This window comes from Desmodus rotundus, chromosome 6 (genome assembly GCF_022682495.2).
Source record: "Desmodus rotundus isolate HL8 chromosome 6, HLdesRot8A.1, whole genome shotgun sequence".
Taxonomy (NCBI): Eukaryota; Metazoa; Chordata; class Mammalia; order Chiroptera; family Phyllostomidae; genus Desmodus; species Desmodus rotundus.
In genome coordinates, this window is record NC_071392.1 from 131,894,353 (window position 1) to 131,910,732 (window position 16,380).

At 37.9% G+C, this 16,380-nt stretch overlaps 1 protein-coding gene across 2 annotated transcripts in view; it reads left to right on the plus strand.

Moving 5' to 3' along the window:
* The window catches only part of SLC24A3 (solute carrier family 24 member 3), a 543,873-nt gene that overhangs the window by 183,467 nt on the left and 344,026 nt on the right, over positions 1–16,380 (plus strand). The gene's annotated exons all lie outside the window — the stretch shown is intronic.

Sequence of the window (16,380 nt, forward strand, 5' to 3'; positions counted from 1 at the left end):
AAAACTTAGAGCTTTCCCACTAAGATCAGGAACAAGACAAGGATGCCCTCTCTCACCACTCCTATTCAACATAGTATTGGAAGTCCTAGCCACAGCAATCAGACGAGAAAAAGCAATAAAAGGCATCCAAATTGGAAAGGAGGAAATGAAACTGTCACTGTTTGCAGACGACATGATAGTGTACATGGAAAACCCTATAGACTCCACCAAAAAACTACTTGACCTAATAAATGAATTTGGCAAAACAGCTGGATACAGAGTCAATACCCAGAAATCAAAGGCATTCCTGTACACCAACAATGAAACTGCAGAAACAGAAATCAGGAAAAAAATCCCATTTGATATAGCAACAAGAAAAATAAAGTACCTAGGACTAAACCTAACCAAGGAGGTAAAAGACCTGTACTCAGAAAACTACACAACACTGAAGAAAGAAATTAAGGAAGATACAAACAAATGGAAGCATGTACCATGTTCATGGATTGGAAGAATTAACATCATCAAAATGGCCATACTACCCAAAGCAATTTATAGATTCAATGCAATCCCTATTAGAATACCCATGACATATTTCACAGATATAGAACAAACATTTCAGAAATTCATATGGAACCATAAACGACCCCGAATAGCTGCAGCAATTTTGAGAAAGAAGAACAAAGCAGGAGGGATCACAATACCTGATATCAAACTGTATTACAAGGCCACTGTAATCAAAACAGCCTGGTACTGGCATAAAAACAGGCACATAGACCAATGGAACAGAATAGAGAGCCCAGAAATAAACTCAAGTCTATAAGATCAATTAATATTTGACAAAGGAGGCAGGAGCATAAAATGGAGCAAAAACAGCCTCTTCAACAGATGGTGTTGGGAGATCTGGACAGCTATGTGCAAAAAAATGAAACTCGATCACCAACTTACGCCATACACGAAAATAAACTCAAGATGGATAAAAGACTTAAATATAAGCCGTAACACCATAAAAGTCCTTGAGGAAAACATTGGCAGGAAAATCTCAGACATTCCACGCAGCAACATCCTCACAGACACATCCCCTAAAGCAAGGGACATAAAGGAAAGAATAAACAAATGGGACCTCATCAAAATAAAAAGCTTCTGCATGGCTAAAGAAAACAGCACCAAATTACAAAGAGAACCAACAGTATGGGAAAACATATTTGCCAATGATACCTCAGACAAGGGCCTGATCTCCAAAATATATAAAGAACTCACACGACTCCACTCCAGGAAGACAAACAACCCAATTAAAAAATGGGCAAAAGACTTGAACAGACACTTCTCCAAGGAAGACATACAGAGGGCCCAGAGACATATGAAAAGATGCTCAGCATCACTAGCCATCAGAGAGATGCAAATCAAAACCACAATGAGGTATCATCTCACACCAGTCAGAATGGCCAACATAAACAAATCCACAAACAAATGTTGGAGAGGATGCAGAGAAAAGGGAACCCTAGTGCACTGTTGGTGGGAATGCAGACTGGTGAGGCCACTGTGGAAAACACTATGGAATTTCCTCAGAGAACTAAAAATGGAACTGCCCTTTGACCCAGTAATTCCGCTGCTGGGATTATACCCTAAGAACACTGAAACACCAATCCAAAAGAATCTGTGCACCCCAATATTCATAGCAGCACAATTTACAATAGCCAAGTCCTGGAAGCAACCGAAGTGCCCATCAGCAAACGAGTGGATCCAAAAACTATGGTATATTTACACAATGGAATTCTACGCAGCAGAGAGAAAGAAGGAGCTTATACCCTTTGCAACAGCATGGATGAAACTGGAGAGCATTATGCTAAGTGAAATAAGCCAGGCAGTGAGGGACAAATACCATATGATCTCACCTTTAACTGGAACATAAGCAATAGAAGAAAAAAGCAAACAAAATATGACCAGAGACATTGAAGTTAAGAACAATCTACAATAGCCAGGGCGGGGGTGGGGGGTGGGGGCGGGGACAGTGGGTAGAGGGGATTACAGGAAGTACTATAAAGGACACATGGACAAAACCAAGGGGGAGGGTGGAGGTGGGGGAGGGAGGTGGGTTCACCTGGGGTGGGGTGGAGGGATGGGGAGAAAAGGCATACAACTGTAATTGAATAACAATTAAAAAAAAAAAAAGCTGTGGTACATTTACACAACGGAATACTACTCAGCTGTGTAAAAAAAAAAAAAAAAAAAAAAACCCAGAAATCTCATCCTTTGCAACAGCATGGATGGACCTAGGGAGTATTATGTTAAGTGTATTAAGCCAGTTAGAGAAAAGACCACTTCCTTTTGGAATTTCTTACTTCACTTCTGTGTGACTGGGGTTTTGGACAGAGAATACTGTCTAGGAGAGTCAGGTACAGCTGTTGGGTTGCCGCAGCTTGGATATGTTGCTCTTCATCCCTTGGAGTTCACTGGACATGCATGGGACCATGGATTTACTTTGAAGTATGGCTTGGCCTATATCAAGTTTCAAAAACATTTCCTGGTTGCTGTTGTTAAGAGAAGTAAATAAGGCCTGGAAACTATTGTGCCCATGAAAAGACTCCTGTTTTAAACCCTAAGTCTTTGGCCGTAAATTATCCCTGCATGGAAAATAAAACTCAGCTAACTGATTTTGATGAAAGTAGATGCAATCTAATGAGACATGGTTGATGTGCTTGACTGTATTTGTCAAGTAAATGAGAGAACAAAATGAACAAACGAACTGATGTCAAAATTTAGTTTGAATTTATGGCAAAATGAGCCATTTGTTCAAGATACTTTTTTATTGTTGTTTTATTTTTAAAGGTTTAAACTTCTTTCTCTCTTTTACCCTTCCCCTTAAGATCAATGTTCATCACTGGGTGGACAGTCTCTGGAGGGTTTGGTAGAATGGCACTCAGGTCCCAAATTTTAGTCTTTCTTCATTTTGCAATTATTTTTTTCTTTTATAATCTGATTTCTTATTCAATGGGCACCAAAATTAAAGATTTAGAAGAGGGATCAATCATTCTTTTTGTTAATGTAAAGAACAAAATGTGATCAGTATCATCTAAGCTTAGTAAGCAAGTCTGTTCTCTTTAGGGAAAAGAACCCTGTATATGTAGCTAATTATAGACCACAGGAGTCCACCTAATTGGGAACTTAAAAAATCAAAGCAGTGTTTCAGCATTACAGCGACCATTAGACTGTTCCTTAATGGTCCCCAGTCACAGTGGCGCAGGTAAGGCGTAATTCTTAGAACTGGAAAATTACTGTCTAACTGAGAGGAATAAGCAGCTGAATTGTGAGTGGTCAAATGTGTTCCAAACAGTGTAAAAGTACTGATTTGATCACAGAGCCTACGCCTCCTGGGTGGGATCATTCATTTAGTCAGTTGCATATACTTAGAGCATCCTGTATGTCAGGCACTGTGGCATCCCATATTTTACTTTTTTAGAAATAAGGGCTCACAGGAGTGGATGCTAACACTCACACACCCCTCACTCAACTTTGTTATCTAGAAGATAGTGGAGGATTACCAGATGCTCAACAGAATTAAGCCAGCCACTACTTATATAGATTTGGGATTAAGAGAGAATATGATTTTTCATACTCTCATAAAGTATTTATTTTGTAACTAGTATAGAATTGCTAACCCTCTGATACAGACAGTGCTGGGTACTACTGAATATGCATTTATTCACCATCCATTCATTAACTCATTTTTACAGAGCATGTTGTCTATGCCAGGTGCCATACTTGGTGCTAGGTATTAGATTAGATAGTGAACAAAAACAAGTCACTCTTGTTCCATCCATGCTGTCACAAAGGGTAGGAGCTCCTTCTTTCTTTCTGCTGTGTAGGAACTGGAGAGCATTATGCTAAGTGAAATCAGCCAGGTAGTGAAAGACAAATACCATATGAACTTACCTTTAAGTGGAACCTAATCAACAAAACAAACAAGCAAGCAAAATATAACCAGAGACATTGAAATTAAGAACAATCTGAATAATTAAGAAAAAACACTCCTTGCCCATAGGGAACTCACAAGTTCATAGGGGAGACAGGCAATAGTCAAATAATATTCAAATGTTTGCTTGCAGGTTTAGTAAATTATTGTAAATGATACAGTTCCATGTGATCACACATTGGGTCTGGTGGTCACGGAAGAGTTCACAGAAAAGTAAGTGACACTGAGATTGGAATCTACAGGAAGAATATGGACCAGATGAAGGTTGGGGGAAGTTGTGCAAAGGCTCTGTAGTCCAAAGGATTAGGGCATGTAAGATAAATTCAAAGAAGGCTGCAGAGTGGGAGAAATAGTGTGGTAAGATGTCTCCAGTGTTGCTGTGACCACACAATGCAGGTTCTTGTTGGTACTGTTAAGGAGGTAAAGTTAATTCCAAGAACAGAGGGAAGCTGCTACGGTGCTTTAAACAGGGTGGATTTGCATTTGGAAAAATGTACATTTGGATTTAGATTTTTGGAAAGATCCCTCTGGTTGCTGTGCTGGTGTGGGCCAGAAAGGAAGACTCATTTTGGAGTGATGATTTTCTTTGGGTTTGTTTTTATTCTTTCACTTTTTCTCTGGATTGTGGGGCTCTGGGCTGATTTAGTCTCTAATCATTTCGGAACAGAAGGACTGGTCATAGGGTATTGATTAAAGGGAGGGTGGGATTAAATATTCCAAAAGAGTATTGGTTGGAGTCTGGAAGGAGTAGGAATGCCATATGCCAGCAACAGTGGGCTAAACGGGGGGAATTACAGTGCTAACAGGTGAACTGATGTCTGAAATGTCCACCAAATCTTGGCTGTGAAGGTTAATTTTCTATTTTAAATTGTTTTTTCCATGACATCCAGAGTAAAGTGTAAAAGGTTTCCCTTGGCAGCTAATCTTAAATGACAGAGCACTGGAGAATGATTTCTGTATATCCACATGTAATAATCAGCCAGGCTAAGATCAAAATAGGTAAGACACCAGGGTGACCAAGAGGCTAACTGTGGGGGGAGGGTGGAAATCAGTGTAAAAGTGTTTAACTCTGTGTCCTGCATAGATGCTAGCTATTATTATAATGGCTATTACTAATATCAATACCACATTATCAACAGGAATGTCCTCATTACTCTCTCATCATTTTATATTCATTCATTCGTTCAACTCATCCTTTCAATATGTTTATTGAGCACCCTCTTTACAAGGCATTCTTACAGATCTTGGGAACATAATGAAGAAAACTACATTCCAGTCACCATGAAACTTACATTTTGAGGGAGGTGGTGAATAAATAAATTAAAAACAAATAAATAAATGTATTATTTGGCCAACAGGAATAAGAGATAAGAAGAAAAAGAAAGCAGGAAAAGGGAATGGACAGTGATGGATAAAATGGTCTTGGAGATACTCTCTGAGGAGATGCTGTTGAGCCAAGATCAGAGTGGAGGGTGTGGATATGCAAATGACTGGGAAGCTGGGATAGCAGGTGCAAAGGTCCATAGACAGGAGGTGCTTTCATGATTTGCAAAGGAGAAAGGAAGCTAGCATGGCTTGGATAGTGCTCTCCATTGTGTGTTCCAAGCTTCTGTTATTATATAATGACTAGTCCTTAAAAACAGGAGTGGGTCACTTCTAGGTGGAGGATAGAAGTGATTTGCATTCACTTTCAGTCTTCTTTCTTTCTTCCTTGGGGCTCTGAGTTCACCTCCTTCCCACTACTTCTGCACAGGTTAGATCAGCAGCCATTCATATTCTAGGTGGCAAGTGATCCCTAGAAATGTCTTGAGAGTTTTAGCAAGTCAAAGTATTACTGTATTTCCCTTCCAACAATTTTCAAGGTTGACAAAAATCCCCATTTGTTTAGTGACATGGTGACTGGAGGGGCAGGCAACCTGTTAAACATGGAACACAGAAATAAGCAATGGGAGTTGACATGCTGAAGGAGAAATTGAAGGAAATATACCTTTGGATGAAATGGAACCACTCAAGTGACATTTTAAAATGCCTACTCTACATTTGATAGATGTTCTCTTCCACGAGTATCCCTTCCCACATTTATGGGACATCTGCCATGTACCAGCTCTCTGCTGGGGACTGGGAAGCATTCTTCAGCATGTCAGCATCTTGGTAAACATGTCAATAATTTGCGTGACTCGCTACGTGTGAATAGTGCTTTGAATTTGGCTGACTGATTGGTATGCCAGGGCCTATGAATGTGGGAGAAAATGCCACTTCTTATCTGTGGGATGATGTGTGAAAAACACAAGTTCCCCCCAGGTTGATAATTTCACATTAAACAGCCTGAGTCTGTGAAAAGTTCCAGTAACATGATTATTGTTGATGATGATAACATGATGATTACAGCCACATAGGAATTAGTCTAATTTATGCCAGTGGAAGGAAGAAACAAAAAAGGTTTTAAAGGAAAATGAGTTTTATTATTTTACACCTAAGTTATAGTGACTAAAAAAATTAAACAGCTTCCTTTTTAGAAGAGAACCCAGTCAGGCTATTATCTCTGCTCTGGGGTCCTGGCAGCTGCCAGACTTGCAATGTGAACTCACATGTCTTCCCTGATCCAGGAGCTGCCAAAGGCCTAGGTGTGACCAGAGCCCCTCTGTGCGGTGCTCCTACAGAAACCTCTGCAGCGCACTAAGATGAGATAGTCAAATTGCACAAACACGAAGGGCCTAACAGAAGAGGGTTTAATTACAGCTTTCCTCCTTTGTCTGTTCTGTCTTTTCCCCCAGAAATTAATAATATGAGAAAAAACACAACATATCCAGCTCAAAGAGGATCAAACAGGAGACTGGTTGCAGCCAGGCGAGGCAATGGGGCTGCAGTTTGCACTTGAGTGGCTGCCCCATGTCTCTGGCAAAGCCTGCAAAATTGTGAGCATTGAACTCTTACAATTACCACCAACTCGGCTGCCAAAACGTATTTTCCATCCATTTCTGACACAGGCTTCTGTGAAGAGAAAAGAGGAGGGGAGAGGAGGGGAGGGGAGGGGAAGGGATGGGATGGGATCTCTTTTCAAAGTGATTCCAGCCTGATCCTCAGTGCAAGTGGTAAAGTCACCAAGCTCAACTGGATTGAATTGATTTCTCTTCTTTGGCAGCTCTGATCAGCACCCTCCCAAGAGGCTGGGCTATAAATGGGAGGTAATCATGATGATATACATATTTCTCTGGATGCTGCTTGGTTAATCCAGTCCATTTTCCATAGATATTATCACTACAGACAGCTGCTATCTCATCACTAGTCTTGAAATTTATTTTAACCCTGTATTCAGGTTGAGAAATCTGGTGGGTTTCTTTTTTTTAATGCAGTCAGATTGCCATAAAAGTTCAATTTTTTCTTTCACCCAGACAAAAATTGAATGACCATTTGCCCTGTGAAATGATGTAACACACATGCAGAACACACACAAAATCAATTCAGACGCATATACCCAAGTTCTATATTTATAAGTCAAATCCATGGTACCTCAGGTTGTCATTTTGCATGTTTTGCTTAACTCATTGGGTTAGGGGTTCATTAGGGTGAAAGTTAGTGTATTTCTTGATGTCCTCATTACCCCGCTGACTCCTACTTAGAATCCTTGAGAACTGTTTGCATTTTGACCTGTTTTACCTAACATCTGCTTGCACCCTGAAGCTGAAAGACTTCTTTAGGCATTGCTTATTAGTTTCTTATGATCTCAGCACTCTGAACTCTTCAATGATTTCTCTTGACTTCTTTCTCTACCAGTCAGACCTAAAGGCTCCACAGAACTTGGGATGGTATCATAATCCATCTCTGTACTTCCCCCATTCCTGACAGTACACAATCCATCTCTGTACTTCCCCCATTCCTGACAGTACACTTAGTACACAGTCATGAAATCAAACCCTTAGCCTTCCCCAAGGTGGCCAGTGGTTCAGTATACCTCACAGAGGGGGCTTTCCTGACCACTCTGTCCAAAATTATAGTTCCCACCATTTCATGCACCTTTTAGTTCTGCTTTGTATTGTTTCATGGGATATCTCACCACCTCTAATATCAGACATTTATTTGTTAGTTTTTCTCCTTCCCCTACTGCAAACTATATGAGAGTAGCAATTTTTTGTTGTTGTTTAGTGTTCAATTTCCAGCTTAGGATGGTGTCTGAAACACAGCAGATACTCAATACATTTCTATTCAGTAAGAAAAATAGTGGCTTAATTATTAGAAGAGAAAATATAAAAATCACCCTTATCCACAACTAGTATCATACCGTATGGAGAAAGATTTAAAGCATTTCCTCTGAAAGATCAGAAACAAGACACGGATGCCTTCTTTCACCACTACTAGTCAACAAAGTACTAGAAATACTAGCCAGAGCATGTGGGCAAGAAAAAGAAACAAATGCATTCATGCTAGAAAGGAAGGGGTAAAGATGTTCTCTATTTGCAGATGATATGATCTTTATGTAGAAAGAAAGAAAGTCCTAGAGATTTCTCACATACACACAGGATTATAACTAATAAATGAATTTAGCAAAGTTGCAGGATATAGAATCAATATATACACATTAGTTATGTTTCAATACATTAACCACAAACAATGTGAAAAGAAATTAGGAAAGCAATAACATTTACAGTAGTATCAAAAATAATGAAATACTTAGGAATAAACTTAACCGAAGAGGCAAGAGATTTGTACACTGAGGGCTACAAAATATTGCTGAAATTTAAAAGGAAATAAATGGAAAGACATCTCATATTCATTAATTGGAAGACTTAATATTGTTAAGATGTCAATACTGCCTAATGCAATCTAAAAATATAATGCAATATTTATCAAAATCCCAACAGTGTTTTTTGCAGATAGTAAAATTCATATGGATTTTCAAGGGTCTGTGAAGAGCCAAAAGATCTTTAAAAAGGGGAACAAAATTGGACACACTTTTTGATTTCAAACTACAGTAATCAAAAGTGTGTTACTGGTACTTCAACAGACATATAGACCACACTGGAATGAGGAACCCTGAAATCATCCCTTATATATATGGTTAATTAATTGTGACAAGAGTGCTAAGATCATACAATGGGAAAAGGACAATCTTTTCAACAAATAGTGTTGGGAAAACTGCATACCCACATGCAAAAGAATGAAGTTGGACCCATATCTCACACCATATACAAAAATTAACTCAAAATTGATCAAAGACCTACATATAAGACATAAAACTATAAAACTCTTAGAAGAAAACATGAACAAAAGATTCACAACACTGGATTTGGCAGTAAAGTGTTGGGTGTAACACCGAAAGCATAGGCAACAAGAGTAACAATATGTGTTTGCAAATGTATGTGCACACATCTATCAATAGACCATTTGTTGTGTTGCCCTGACAATGCTGTAAGCACATGGAGAGGAAAAAAATGAAAAAAGAGCAGACCATTAGGGAACCCAATAACTAGTGAAACCTAGTTGTGCTGTAGTAATTAAATGCTGAGGGTGTCAGAGCACTATGGGAACAGAGCAGCGTGATTTTGAAAAGGATTCATTTTCCAGGATCATATAGCATCAAAAAAATGCAGTCATGTCAAATGAATTGGGTTTAAGTATGAGTAGGAACTGTACAGGCAGAGAAAGAGTATTAGAGCATTTCAGCGAAAAGGATAGCACGTGGGAAGGAATGGAGCTGTGAAAGGCTGTGTCAATTTGGGAACACTGAAGTCTACATCCTCTGAGGTGAGAACATTGGGGTGGGGCAGGCAGTGGTGGTGTCTGCCTCTGGGAAGGGTGGTTTGGGGCCAGACCTTGGGGCTTCAATTTTCTGGCTGTCAGATAACAGAGGTATTCCCCTTCCTGCCTGAAAGGTAGGTGTTTGGTTTTTTTTTAATAATGAGAATGACATTTTGGCTGCAAAATAACATTAAAATGATCACCAGGAGTATGTTGTCACTGTAGAAGTTGTACTGTAGCCCTGGAAGATGACGGTTTCATGCTCTGAAAAAGGAAATGACCCATAGCCTGGTGCTTACAGAGGATTAAACTTAATGTGCATGGGGATTGACTCAAAGAGTGGTCTTCTTATGTTGATTTTCAAATCTGTATACCTTAAAATAGACTAAAAAGTGAGTCTAGAGAATATATTAATCTTTACTGTATAGAATAGTACTCTCTGATAGTGATATAATGCAAGAAATATATTTACTTTTAAATTTTCTAACAGTTTCATTAAATAAACTAAAAAAGAGGCAGGTGGAATTAACTTTAATAATACATTTTCTTTAACCCATTTTGTTGCTTGTTCAAATAATATTTTAATATGTAATCAATACAAAGTTATTAATGAGGATGGTTACATTCTCTTTTTATACCAAGTTTTCAAATTCAATGTGTATTTTATACTTGTAGCACATCTCAATTCAGACTGGCCACATTTGGAGTTGTCAGTAGTCACATGTCATTGGTGGCTACCTTTCTGGACAGAACAGGTCTAGGACATACAACAGTTTAAACTTGGCTATTATAAATAATAGCCATATGTTCTCTAACCGTATGGTTGGAATAAAACATGATCACAATCAGTACGCTTTTTAGACTTTGCTCACAGCTCAGATCAAATTAGTTCTGTAGCATTTAGGAAGGTTTAAGCTGATGGAGTATAATTTTCACTGACACTTCCATTTGCCAGGATCATATGGTGTCTAAAAAATATGTAGTCATGTCAAATCATGGTAATTAGTCCCAGAAAAAAAAATCTTGTCAGGGATATGTATGCAGACTGTTTCACCTCCACTTGCCAACTTTGCATATGGATGTTCTTTTGCATTTTCATCCCTGTCAACAGAAACAAAATCAGCTTCAGGATATATACATATGGCCTGTGTTAGTATGGGTGCGGTTGAATTTAGAAGAGAACTTGGCCTGAAGGGTAAATGAGAAAGTGATCATTAATGCCATTAAATATTTGACACAGCAAACAACAAGTATGTATTAGACACTTTGATATCTGTTTGTATATATTCAACCCCATGTACATTTCAACCCAATTCAATAAAATTAATGCTTTCAGTCTGAATGTAAGCACATTTTACCCACATTTCAAATTTTCTTTTATTCCATGTCTTTCATATTTTTAAAATGCAAATTTGGAATTTTTTGTTCTCTATCTTTTTCATTATATTGACAAAATTTCTTCCATAAACCATATGTTTTCTTTCCATCAAAATTCAAATGATTTGGTTTTTATTATACCCTTTTAGTTTCTTGCCAAAAGTATGAAATAATCATTTGAAATGTGTATCATGAAGCTCAGCCCTCCAATCAAGATCACAAACTAGTTGGAAATTATAGAAGCTGGAAAGAAAATAATACCTGAACCCAGGAGTTTAGCAGTGTTTTCAAAATTTGAACAAAACTGAAATCTTAAAAATAAAACCAAGGGGGAGGGTGGAGGTGGGGGAGATAGGTGGGTTTGTCTGGAGTGGGGGGGGGAGGAGGGGAGAAAATGCAGACAACTGTAATTGAACAGCAATAAAAAACAATAATTTATTAGACAACAGACATTTGTTGTCTTCAAAAAAAGTACTTTTAGCTCTGATTTCATTTTATCTTGAAAATATTAACCTTTTTCAAAATGTAAGTGGTTATAAAGGGAAAGATTGTGCTTTTAAAAGTGATAATTAAAAAGGGGAATAAGGTGAAGATTAAAGTTTGAGGCTGGAAAAAATAATGAAGATGTTTGTATCTATTATATAAGTTGGAAGCTTTTTTTTTTTTTTTTTAAATTTATTTATTGTTATTTAATTACAGTTGTATGCCTTTTCCCCCATCGCTTCACCCCACCCCAGGTGAACCCACTTCCCTCCCCCCTCTCCACCCTCCCCCTTGGATTTGTGCATGTGTCCTTTATAGTACTTCCTGTAATCCCCTCTACCCACTGTCCCCGCCCCCACCCCCCCATCCCCGCCCTTGCTATTGTTACATTGTTCTTAACTTCAATGTCTCTGGTTATATTTTGTTTGCTTTTTCCTTCTATTGCTTATGTTCCAGTTAAAGGTGAGATCATATGGTATTTGTCCCTCACTGCCTGGCTTATTTCACTTAGCATAATGCTCTCCAGTTTCATCCATGCTGTTGCAAAGGGTATAAGCTCCTTCTTTCTCTCTGCTGCGTAGAATTCCATTGTGTATGATCTCCAAAATATATAAAGAACTCACACGACTCCACTCCAGGAAGACAAACAACCCAATTAAAAAATGGGCAAAGGACTTGAACAGACACTTCTCCATGGAAGCTTTTAAGAAAGAACATAATTTGAAACTATTTTTATGGTGCTGAAAGGGCTGTTAGTTGATGAAGTCTTATGAGAGTCTGGAAGAGGAAGAGTATTACCTCATGAGCTTTGCTCTCTCAGAACCTACAGCAACAAGTTGGTCCAAAGGTTATGGGTTATTGTTAAGCTGAGAACCTCCAGCAACAGGAGGTAAGATTCAATGCAAAGTGAGATGCTAATAAGGAGTGAGAAACCTGGTATTTTGTTTTAATGTCATTTTGATTTTTCATTGATAACACTGAAGGCACAATAGGGTTTTTAATATTGAGCTTGTATCCTGCAACCTGCTAAACTTAAACATTAGTTCTAGTAGCTTTTTGTATATTACATAAGATTTTCTATATAACAGAGGATCATATTGTCTACAGATAAATATAGATTTACTTTTTTCCTAATTTGAGTGCTGTTTACTTTTCTTATGGCACTGGCTAGAATTTTGTCAACTTTAACAGAAGTAGAGAGAGGGACATCCTTATCTCGTTCCTTATTAAAGGAAGACCATTCAGTCTTTCACCATTTAGTACGAAAAGTTGTAAGGTCCTTTATCATCAAGTGAGGAAGTTCTCCTATGTTCCTAGTTTGCCAAGAGTTTTGATCAAGAATGGATATTGAATTTTATCAAGTGATTTTTATGTATCTATTGAGGTGATCATATGGTTTCTCAGTTTTAGTTTGTTAATATGATGGATTACATCAATTGATTTTTGAATATTGAACCAAATTTGACTCCTAGGATAAATCTCAATTGGTTATGATATATTATCCTTTTTATATATTGTTGGGTTCAATTTGCTAAAATTTTATTTAGTACTTTTGCATCTACGAGGTCTGTCTGGATAAAGTCCAGCTGTTGTTAATATAACAAGAACAGTTTGCATGACATCGATGTAACCTAGCAGTCAAGGAGAGTGAACTGGAATGCGCATGTGTGAACAATGATGACTTCACTGTACTAGTCAGTGGGGGTGCTAGATGCTGCCAAGTGAACATTTGTACTGTGTGTCCATTGCATTCAAAACAACTGAGCAAATACAGCAACAAATCTGCATCAAATTTTGTGTTAAGCTTGAACATTCCTCCATGGAAACTATTTAGATGATTCAGAAGGCTGCAGCTATGAGCAACTAGTGATGGGCAGCTTCATCATGACAATGTGCCTGCTCATGGGTTATGTATTATGCAGAGTTTTTTTGTGAAACATCAAATCACCCAGGTGGCTCAGCCTCCCTACAGACCAGATTTGGTGCCCTGCGACTTCTGGCTTTTTCCAAAATGAAAACCACCTTTGAAAAGGAAGAGATTTCAGACTGTTGATGAGATCCAGGAAAATATGATGGGGCAGCTAATGGCAATTGGGAGAATGGTGTGAGGTGCCAAGGTGCCCACTTTGAAGAGGACCGAGGCATCATTGTCCTATGTACAATGTCTCTTATATTTTGTATCTTTCAATAAATGTCACTATTTTCCATATTACATGGCTGGATACCTTCTGGACAGGTCTGGTATACTCAGGAGGAATATTAGTCTATTATAGTTCTATGTGAGCTGGAAGAGTTTGTGTAGTGTTTTTTATTTCTTAAGTATTTGGTTAGACCTTGCCAACAGAGCCATCTGGGACTAGAGTTTCGTTTATGTTAAGGTTTTTAACTAGAAATTCAATTTACTTACTATATATAGACTTATTCATTATCCATTTCCTTTTGAATGAGCTTTGGTTGTTTGTTTTTGTCAAAGAATTTGTTCATTTCTTCTATGTTGTCAAATTTATTGTCATACCCAATTGTTCATAATATTTACTTAATATCCTTTTTAATATATTTGATTCATTATGCTATTACAGTTGTCCCAGTTTTTTCCTCTTTGAACCCCTCTATGTTTATATGTCGAATCTGTGGTGACTCGGGTTGTCATTCTGAATGTTTTGCTTAAGTCACTGGGTTAGGAGTTCATTAGGATGAAACTTAGAGTATTTCTTGATAGCCTTCGGTAATTGCCATAGCAAGGCAACCCATTTCACCACTTTGTGGCTCTGCATGGAAGAGGGCTCAGAGAGGGGACAGTGCCACTTCCTGGTCCCTGGAGATTTGCCCAGGAGGAAGCTGTCTCCTGGCACTCATGCTGTTGCCAGTCACTTCACATTCTTCCTGTATGGAACTTTTGCCCTTCTATCTGCTGCTCTGGTTCTGAATCCCAGAGGGAGTGGGTCTGTAAGTCCTGAGATTTTTGTGGGCTCTTTAAAAGGAGTCTTCTGAGAATCCTGCAGTTCCTTCTTCTCCCCCAACCCCCACTGGTTTTTACAGCCAAAAGTTATGGGGACTTATCTTCATGGTGCTGGAACCCTGGGCTGAGTGGTCGGGTCTGGAATGGGATCACTTGCTCCCAAAGTATCCCTCCTGATTTTTATCCACTACATGTGAATGTGGGCCCACCCATTCTGCCACATCTCCACTCTACTCTGTGTCTCCACTCCTCCTACCCATGTGGATGAATGTGGCTTCTTTAAATCCTTGGTTGTCATACTTCCACACAGCTTGAGTTTCTGACAAATCTAGATAATATTTTTTTGTAGTTCAGTTGCAATTTTTGCTGTAGTTGCACAAGGAGGTGAAGCACATTTACCTATGCCTCCATCCTTACTGGAAGTCTCTTAATATCCTTTTAATATATGCATAGAATCTAAATTTTTGTCATCTCTCTCATTCCTGATCTTTTAATTTTATTGATAAACTCTAGAACCAACTTTTGGTTTCATTGATTTTCTCTGTTGCTTTTTTTTGTTTATTTGTTTTCTATTTCATTAATTCCTACCCTGATCTTTATTATTTTCTATCTTCTACTTGTTTTGGATTAATTTTTAACCACTTTACTGAGGTATGATTGCATACATGAAGCTGTACATATTGAAATACACAGTGGACATTTAGAGACATTGATGAGTGTGGAGATAGCATACATCTTTGAAACCATCACTACAGTCTGTGCCATAAGCATATCCGTGACCTCCAAAAGTTTGCTCCCATTCTCTTTATTTATTATTATTTTTGTGTGATAAGAACACTTAATTTAATATCTACCATTCTAAAAAAATTTAAGTATATAATACAGGATCATTAACTATAGACAATGCTGTATGATAGATTTCTAGGGCTTATTCATCTTATATTACAAAAACTTCTAATAACTCTCTTTACTCCTCCCCCAGCTTCTGGCAACCATCTTTCTACTTTCTGCTTTTATGAGTTTGACTGCTTTAGATATAAATGGTATCACATAGTACATGTTTTCCATAGGCTTATTTCACTTAGGATATTATACTTAGGGCAGTTGTTATAAATGACAATTTTCATCTTTTTATGGCTGTATAATATTACATTGTATATATATACCACAAGTTCTTTATCCATTTAGCTGTCAGTGGACATTTAAGTTGCTTTCTTATCTTGGCTATTGTGAATAATGTTTCAATAAACACTGGAGTGCAGCAATCTTTTGAATATTCTGATGTCATTTGCTTTGGATATCTTCCCAGAAGTGGGATTGCTGGGATTTATGGAAGTTCTCTTCAGGGACTACAGTAAAAATAATGCTGGTGCACAGAAAAAGAAATAATCAACAAAATGAAAAGGCAATCTATGGAGTGGGAGAAATTATTTGATAACTACATATATCTAGGAAAGGGTTAATACCCAAAATATATAGGGTATATTCCTAAAACTCAATAGCAAAACAAAATAAAAACCACACAAATAACCTCATTTAAAAAAAAAAGGCAAATGAACTCAATTTGTTTTCCCAAAGAAAACGCACAAATGGCCAACAGGTACAAGAAGGGCGCTCAGCTAGTTATCAGGAAAATGCAAATCAAAACTATGATGAAATATCACTTTACACCTGTTAGAATACCTGTGATTTAAAACAAAGAAAAAAACCCAAAGATAAGTGTTGCCAGAGCCCTTGTGCACCTGGGAATGTAAACCACTATGGAAACCAGTATGGAAATTGCTCTTTTTCTAATTTTTTAAGGTGGAAGCTAAAGCCATTGATTTGAGGCTTTTCTTCTTTTTTTCATCATAGATATATACTGTTATATATGTAT